Below are 9245 nucleotides of genomic sequence, written 5' to 3'. Positions count from 1 at the left end.
GGGAAAAATGGCATTGATCTGGATGTGCCGCTCGCTAAATCAGCAGGGCGCCCTATCGGCAACAAGGCTGCCAAGGCTGTCTTGGCCGACGCAGCGGCGACCGAGAAGACGCATGCGTCGATCACACGGTGCCTTGTCGAGGTCTCCCCGACCCTGCTCTCCCGCGACCAAAAAGCCGACGAAAGGTGGGCGGCGCTGCTCAAGAGGCAAGATGAGAAGATGGAGATCAAGAAACGCAAGGAGGACATGTCCCTGTTGACCGCGTCGACAGCTGGAATGTCTCCCCGGACGCGGGCGGCGCACAAGTGCTACAAAGGCATGATCCTCGATGACATCGAAGCCAAATTGGCGGCGGCCGAGGCAGCGGCAGCAACCCCACCCCCGGAGCAAGAGCCGGCACCAGCAGGCGCGTCTGCGATAGCGTCTTCTAGTACAGCTGCGTTAGCGGCATAGGCATCAGCATCGGCGTCAGCCTCGGCGTTGGCCTCGGCGTCGGCGACAGAGCAGGCACACCGGGCAGAGCAGAACGAGGTCATCGTGATCGACGGGCCTACGTCGACTTAGGATGCGCGGTCAGCCTTGCAGAACCCCTTCTTCGAATTTATGTTTAGGTTGCACCATTGGTTTGTAATATGACCGCGCGTCTAGTACTTTTATCGCGGCTAATTCGATCGTGACGACTTCGGTGGGAACGATCTCTTTTGAATGTCGACTATTTGAATTTCTGTTTGGAGACCGCGTTTGAAGGAAACGGTTGGGGAGCGACGTCCCCCAAATGCGGCACGAAGAAAACGCGTCCCCCAAACGCTCGATCCGGCATCGTTGGAGGGATGCTTTTGGGGACGCGGCTGGAGATGCTCTAATCCTCTATTATTTTTTGCTAGATTGTTCACCCGTCGCTAGAACATCGGCGCCGCCGCACCTTCCCCGTTGCCAAGACCCGCGCATAAATCACATTGCGCCACTCTAGGTGAGCTCCGTTCCCAAGTCCGGTAGCAGGGCTATGCTAATCCGATACGTAGGAAGCGGATAAGGCTTGTGGCCGACGCCCCCGCCTTCGTGCGCTCTAGGGGAAGGTCAGTGCCCCTTCCTTCGTGCCCTCTAGGGGACGGCCGGAGAGCCCCGCCTCCGGAGCTCTCCACTTCTCCAGGGGACGGCCGGTGAGCCCCGCCTGCACGTGCTCTAGGGAACTGCCGGCGAGCCCCGCCTCCGCGTGCTCCTGGGGACAGCCTATGAGCCAACGCTTCCTAACATTTTGTTGAGTTTTTTTTTGAGGGCAACATTTTATATTTTTGTTAAGTTAATAATCACAGTTAATTACCTCTAACGTCCATAAAATCCAATGAGCCAAACGAAAAATGGGATCACCTAAATGTGGACCGTCCCATCCACAAAATCTGGTCCATCCCATCCCCCTACGTATTTGTACATCAACCAAACACACACTTATCCCTTCAACTTTTATGTAAGGGGGGGACACCGAAGCATAGCTCAATGAGCCCGAGTAGAGACGGATAGCCAGAGCTTTGGTGGCTGTAGGCTGTCAAGCCGGACGGGATGCGGGTTAGCTATTTGCACTACCGTTGTTTTAAATCTCCTCAAATCCCTACCTCTCTTTGCTCTGGCTTTTTTGTTTGCGGGATGTGAGATAACTGTTTGCGGACGCCGCGCTGCAAGCCTAGGTGGCTGGCAGGTCGGCATGTTTCTGTGTTTTGAAAGTTTGGCCCAACCATGTGTAAACTTGATGATTTCTTCTGCAACTCGGAATGGGACATTTACTTCCCTAATCATGTGCTGCATGCGCTATCCTCCTCACTTTCAGATCATTGCCCACTCCTTCTTGCAAGTAACAGAGGACCAATGAAGCTGAGAAATTTCAAATTTGAAAATTTCTGGATTAAGATGCCGGGGTTCCATAAAGTCGTCGCCGATGCATGGGCCGAGCCGGTGGAGCACTCCGAGCCTTGCCATATCCTTTTCAACAAGATGAAAAAAGTGGGCTTTAGGCTCAAGCGTTGGGTTCACTCTTTCTTCTCCGAAGCCAAAATCCAGTTCCACATGGCTCTCAACATCATTCTCAAGTTGGACATTGCAATGGCGTCTCACGCCTTGTCGCCTGATGAGAGGGACCTTCGTGCTAGACTTAAGCGACGAGTTATTAGCTTAGTGATACGTATCCAACGTATCTATAATTTCTGATGTTCCATGCTTGTTTTATGACAATACCAACATGTTTTGTTCACACTTTATATCATTTTTATGCGTTTTCCGGAACTAACCTATTGACGAGATGCCGAAAGGCCGATTCTTTGTTTTCTGCTGTTTTTGGTTTCAGAAATCCTAGTAAGGAAATATTTTCGGAATCGGACGAAATCAACTCCGGAGATCTTATAATTTCAGGAAGCTTCCGGAGCACCGAAGAAAAGTCAGAGGGGTGCCAGGGGGCCCCACCTCACAGGGCGGCGCGGCCCAAGGGGGGGGGCGCGCCCCCCTATGGTGTGGGCACCCCGTGGCCCCTTCGACTTCGACTCTCCGCCTATATATTCGTCCCTGACCTAAAAACATCGACCAGTTCGACGGAAACAGAGAAAACCATCCAGAGCCGCCGCCATCGCGAAAGTCCAATTCGGGGGACAGAAGTCGCTGTTCCGGCACCCTGCCGGGACGGGGAATTTCCCCCGGAGCCATCTCCACCGCCGTCTCCACCGCCATCTTCACCGCCATCGCTGCCTCCATGATGAGGAGGGAGTAATTCACCCCCGGGGCTGAGGGCTCCGCTGTAGCTATGTGGTTCATCTCTCTCTTTGTGATCAAGTTGAATACTATCTATGTGCTACTCTAGTGATGTTATTAAAGTAGTCTATACCTCCTACACGGTGTAATGGTGACGGTGTGTGCATCCGTGTTAGTACTTGGTTTATGCTATGATTGTGATCTCTTGTAGATTATGAAGTTAACTATTGCTATGATAAGTATTGATGTGATATATGCCTCCTTCATAGTGTGATGGTGACAGTGTGCATGCTATGTTAGTTCTCGGTGTAGTTGTGTTGATCTATCTTACACTCTAAGGTTATTTAAATATGAACATTGAATATTGTGGAGCTTGTTAACTCCGGCATTGAGGGTTCGTGTAATCCTACACAGTTAGTGGTGTTCATCATCCAACAAGAGGGTGTAGAGTAGTCCTATTATGCGATCATTGTTGAGAGTGTCCACTAGTGAAAGCAGGACCCCTGGGCCTTGCTTCCAAGCATCGAATCTCCGTTTGTTTACTGTTTTGTTGAATGTTTACTCGCTGCCATATTTTACTCGGATTGCTATTATCACTCATACTCATCCATATTATTTGCATCTCACTATCTCTTCGCCGAACTAGTGCACCTATTGTATTAGGTGTGTTGGGGACACAAGAGACTTCTTGCTTTGTGGCTGCAGGGTTGCTTGAGAGGGATATCTTTGACCTCTTCCTCCCTGAGATCGATAAACCTTGGGTGATCCACTTAAGGGAAACTTGCTGCTGTTCTACAAACCTCTGCTCTTGGAGGCCCAACACTGTCTACAAGAATAAAGGCTCCCGTAGACATCAAGCACTTTTCTGGCGCCGTTGCCGGGGAGGAAAGGTAAAAGGCACTCATACTCCGGTTCCAGGTAACAGTACTCTTCTGGCGCCATTGTGTTTGTGCTCGAAGCTATTTCCTTTAGATCCTGCAATTGCAACTTTTTGTTTCTTGTTTACACTAGTTAGGCATAATGGAATACAACTATGAGCTTTTTGATTTATTTCCTAAGTTAGGACATGAATTGTGTGATGCAAAAATTAAAGAACCTATGGAGCCTCAATTGCATGCTAGTAGCAATGTTATTAGTATGAACGCAATCACTACTAATGCTATGAATAAGTCTAAGCTTGGGGAAGCTAGTTTATATAAAAATAATCTTTTTTGCTCTTCAGCTTTTGAAGAAATATTTTGCTCTGATAATGCTTTATCTCCCATATGCGATAACTCTAATGATGCTTCTGATATTTTAAATCCACCTGCTGAAAGTATTCCGTATAAAATACCTATGAAAATTATTGAACGCGTTATGGATAACCGCTATAAAGGGGATGGGACTGTCTATCCTGGAGATCATTTACTGTTTTTGCATGAATTATGCGGGTTATTCAAGTGTGCAGGTATCTCTATGGATGAAGTGAGGAAGAAGCTATTCCTTGTTTCGCTGTCTGGTAAAGCGGCGCATTGGTATAAATTGTTGGAGAATAGTCATTCTCTTGGATGGGAGGAAATTGCATCTCTCTTTTATTCTAAATTTTATCCTCCTCATGAAGTGCATATTGATAGGAATTATATTTATAACTTTTATCCTCGTGATGGAGAGAGTATTTCTCAAGCGTGGGGGAGATTGAAGTCACTAATGCTCAAATGTCCCATTCATGAGCTCCCCCGTAATGTTATTGTTAACAATTTTTATGCGAGGCTTTCAGGACAACACAAGGACTATCTGGACGCATGTTCGGAGGGATCTTTCACAAGCAAGGAGGTTGAAGCTAGGTGGGATCTTCTTGATCGGATTGAGGAGAACGCTGAAGGATGGGAGAACGACAAAGGTAAAGAGTCAGGTATAAATTATGATTATGAATGCATTGAAGCTTTTATGGATACCGATGAATTTCGAAATATGAGTGCTACTTATGGTCTTGACTCTCAAGTTGCTGCAAATCTTTATAAAGCCTTTGCTTCTCATTTTGAATTGCCTAAAAAGAATTTTGATAAGTATCATGAACCTTTTAAAGAGGCTTGCATGAAGAATGAAATTGTTGTTAATTATTGCAATAAGCATGCTCAAACTCCTAAGAATGCTATTTCCTATAAGCATGTTAATTTTTGTGGAATACATATACCTTGTGGAATTAATCAAATCAAAGATGAATATTGTATCCATCATGCTAATGAAAAAACTAGAAAGTGGTTTAGGGCTCTAGATGATCTTGGTAAAAAAGTTTGTGCCCTCTATCCTTTTATTTGTGAAGTTTGCCATGAAGTGGGTCATTTTAATTTTCAATGCTCCTCCAATGATAATTTGAACCCAATGAGTGCTGCAAATTTGTATTGTGATGATGAAATTACTCCTAATCAGCATGATGCACTTACTTTATTTTTGGGGTGTGAAGAACTGTCGCGAAAAATCTCTTTGTTACATATGAGTGATCTTGATATTGATGATGTCCTGCATGGGTGTTTTTCTTATTGCATTGATAATAGCCATACAAATACTTACATACAAAATATTTTAGAAGATGACACCTTGCCAAAATATGATAGGACCGCTGTGAGTTTTCAACTAATTAATGAAAAGGAGGGATCCTCCCAAGTTTCTTCTATTGTATCTGAAAGTAAATCAGGTTATGCGGACAAGCCACCCTTCAAGCCTCTTCCTCCTAAAGAAGGGAACGAGGAGAAGGAAGAGAAGAAGAAGAAGAAGAAGAAGAAGAAGAAGAAGAAGAAGAAGGGAACGAAGAAGAAGAAGAAGAAGGAGAATAAAAAGAAAGAGGTAACGGCGTATCCTCGCGTGAATGAGATAACGCTAGGTAACCGTAAGTATGTTGCTCCTAATAATTATTGTGATAATGAATCTGAATATGATGATCTTCCTATGCCCTTTACATACATTAGCGATCATGATTTGAATGAGCACACTACTTTTGATATTGCAAATCTCTGGGAAACTAATTCTGAAAATGATGATAATAATTGCCATAGTGTCAGTGCTATCCATGCTTCCTCCCATAATGATATAGAAAGCTCTAAGCTTGGGGAAGAGGTGTTTGAAAATCCTTTTGCTACTGATCATTATGTGTTTGATACATCTCCTTCTAATAACAATGATGGTATGGACACAGATAAACCAACTGTGAAAGATAACTATTCTATTTCTTATGATGACACTGTGCCTCCGATCTTTGATGATTATTATAAAGAATGCTATGATATAGGTTATAACTATCCTTATGAAACTTGTCATAGCCATGATTGGATTACCAAAAACAATTCCCTTAATATGCAACTTGTTTACCATGTTCAAATTCTAGATAATAATCTTGCTCCAATTACTATTAATGAGAAGAACTCTTCTTATGCCAAAATTAATGATACTTCTATGCATATGAACCATGATAAGAATGTTTTAAGTGATGGGTATATTGTGGATTTCATCAATGATGCTACTGAAAGTTATTATGAGAGAGGGAAATATGGTTATATGCATCTTAATAATATTAAGTTTCCCCTCTTTATGTTGAGAATCTTGAAGTTACTCGTGTTTTATCCTCTTATGCTTGTCACTTTGTTCTTCATGAATTCATTTGTGTACAAGATTCCTCTTCATAGGAAGCATGTTAGACTTAAATTTGTTTTGAATTTGCCTCTTGAAGCTCTCTTTTGCTTCGAATATTATTTTCTGCGAGTGGATCATTAAAACTGCTGAGCCCATCTTAATGGCTATAAAGAAAGAACTTCTTGGGAGATAACCCATGTGTTATTTTGCTACAGTACTTTGTTTTATATTTGTGTCTTGGAAGTTGTTTACTACTGTAGCAACCTCTCCTTATCTTAGTTTCGTGTTTTGTTGTGCCAAGTAAAGTCTTTGGTAGCAAGGTTCATACTAGATTTGGATTACTGCGCAGAAACAGATTTCTTTGCTGTCACGAATCTGGGCAAAATTCTCTGTAGGTAACTCAGAAAATTATGCCAATTTACGTGAGTGATCCTCAGATATGTACGCAACTTTCATTCAATTTGAGCATTTTCATTTGAGCAAGTCTGGTGCCTCAATAAAATTGTTCTTTACGGACTGTTCTGTTTTGACAGATTCTGCCTTTTATTTCGCATTGCCTCTTTTGCTATGTGGGATGGATTTCTTTGTTCCATTAACTTCCAGTAGCTTTGGACAATGTCCAGAAGTGTTAAGAATGATTGTGTCACCTCTGAACATGTGAGTTTTTGATTATGCACTAACCCTCTAATGAGTTTGTTTCGAGTTTGGTGTGGAGGAAGTTTTCAAGGGTCAAGAGAGGAGGATGATACAATACGATCAAGAAGAGTGAAAGGTCTAAGCTTGGGGATGCCCCGGTGGTTCACCCCTGCATATTTCAAGAAGACTCAAACATCTAAGCTTGGGATGCCTTGGGCATCCCCTTCCTCATCGACAAATTATCAGGTTCCTTCTCTTGAAACTATATTTTTATTCAGTCACATCTTATGTACTTTACTTGGAGCCTCTGTATGTTTCTTGTTTTTGTTCTTGTTTGAATAAATGCTTGTGTGGGAGAGAGACACGCTCCGCTGGTTCATAGGAAAACATGTGTTCTTAGCCTTTAATTTTCATGGCGAAGGTTGAAACTGCTTCGTTAACTGTTATATGGTTGGAAACGGAAAATGCTACATGTAGTAATTGGTATGATGTCTTGAATAACTTGATATTTGGCAATTGTTGTGCTCTTGTTTAAGCTCTTGCATCATATACTTTGCACCTATTAGTGATGAAATACATAGAGCTTGTTAAAATTTGGTTTGCATGAGTGGTTTCTCTAGAGTCTAGATATTTTCTAGTGAGGTGTTTGAACAACAAGGAAGACGATGTATAGTCTTATAATGCTTGTAATATGTCTTTGTTATCACCAGAATTTGACCGAATCAGAGGTGGGCCGCGATCAAGATGGGCTTGAAGAATATACATGGAAGAATATACGTGAATCGGCCTTATATGCAAAGTTTGGGCTAGTTTGCCCTTGTATCTGTAATATAGTAGGATACGTGTCGGTTAGTTAGAGTTTGTCTCGTGCACGGTGAGGATTATTCCCACGTTAGAAAGTCTACGGACTATAAATATGTATCTAGGGTTTATGAAATAAACAACAATCACGTTCACCACAAACCAATCTAGGCGCATCGCCAACTCCCTTGTCTCGAGGGTTTCTTCCGGGTAAGCATCATGCTGCCTAGATCGCATCTTGCGATCTAGGCAGTACAAGTTTATTCGTTGTTCATGCGTTGCTCGTACTGAAGCCTTTTTGATGGCGAGCAACATAGTTATCTTAGATGTGTTAGGGTTAGCATTGTTCATCGTATCATATGGTATCGTCGTGCAACCCTTAGACATCTAGCCGCCCTTACGCCTATCTTAGGTGTAAGGGCGGCACCCCGCTTGATCATTATTTAGTAGATCCGATCCGTTATGGTTGCTCCTTGTTCTTCAAGGATTAGTTTAATATCTGCATAGTTAGGCCTTACAAACGGGTTGAAGGATCCAGTGGCGCGTAGGGTGTAGTTTACTAGCCCTAGACAGGATGTTCCGGGGATCAACCTCGTGTTGGTTTTTAGGCCTTGCCTAGGGTCGGTTTACGAACACCGTGCGTGGCCGCGAGGCTCAATCACGAGTAGGATGTTCCGATTATGTGGTGAAAACCCTAAATCGTAGTAGATCACTTTAGCTTTATATTGATCAAGCAGGACCACCATATATTCGTACACCTCGTGCGAATCATGGGTGGATCGGCTCTTTGAGCCGATTCACAGGACAACCTGAGAGCCGATCGAGGCTCGTATTTAATGTTTACGTGTATGCCATGCAGGAAACTAAGCGAGGCATCTCCATCACCTTCCTGACCAGGTATAGGTCAGGTGGCACGCCCTTGCACCAGCATCGGACGTGCGTGCCGAGTCTTTGCGGGCCGTCGCTCGGAGGGACCAGGGCCAGCCGCAGTCCTGGGAGCCTCCCGGCTCTACTGTGTTGCCCGTCGCTGCTCGCCGGTGGGTTTCTGACCGCAACACATTCTGGCACGCTCGGTGGGACCGTCTTCGACATCAACCGCATCGCCATCTACATCTGAGATGGCGGACGGCACCGATCACGTACGAGGATCTGACCGAGGAGCTCAAGAAGAAGTATGACGAGGTCAAAGCGATCCTCGAAGCCGACCTCATCGGCTCTTTCCACAGAACCCGCTCACATGGCATCAGGTGGAAAGGGTTCTCACCTGAAGGCGCGCTCGATGGAGTGGACCTGTCCGCCCCATCAGAAGAACGCACCAGGTCCCTACGTCAGGAGATTAACTACATGGTGGCTCACTCGCTGCACCGCCATTCTGAGAGCCTGGTGAACACTTTGGAGCGTGTCGCTCTTCGGGTGATCCAGGAAATCATGAGGCATCAGTACTCTCCGTCAGGACCAGCTCTCGGGAC

The sequence above is a fragment of the Lolium perenne genome, chromosome 6, assembly GCF_019359855.2.
Source record: "Lolium perenne isolate Kyuss_39 chromosome 6, Kyuss_2.0, whole genome shotgun sequence".
Classification (NCBI taxonomy): Eukaryota; Viridiplantae; Streptophyta; class Magnoliopsida; order Poales; family Poaceae; genus Lolium; species Lolium perenne.
This window is presented reverse-complemented; position numbering follows the sequence as displayed.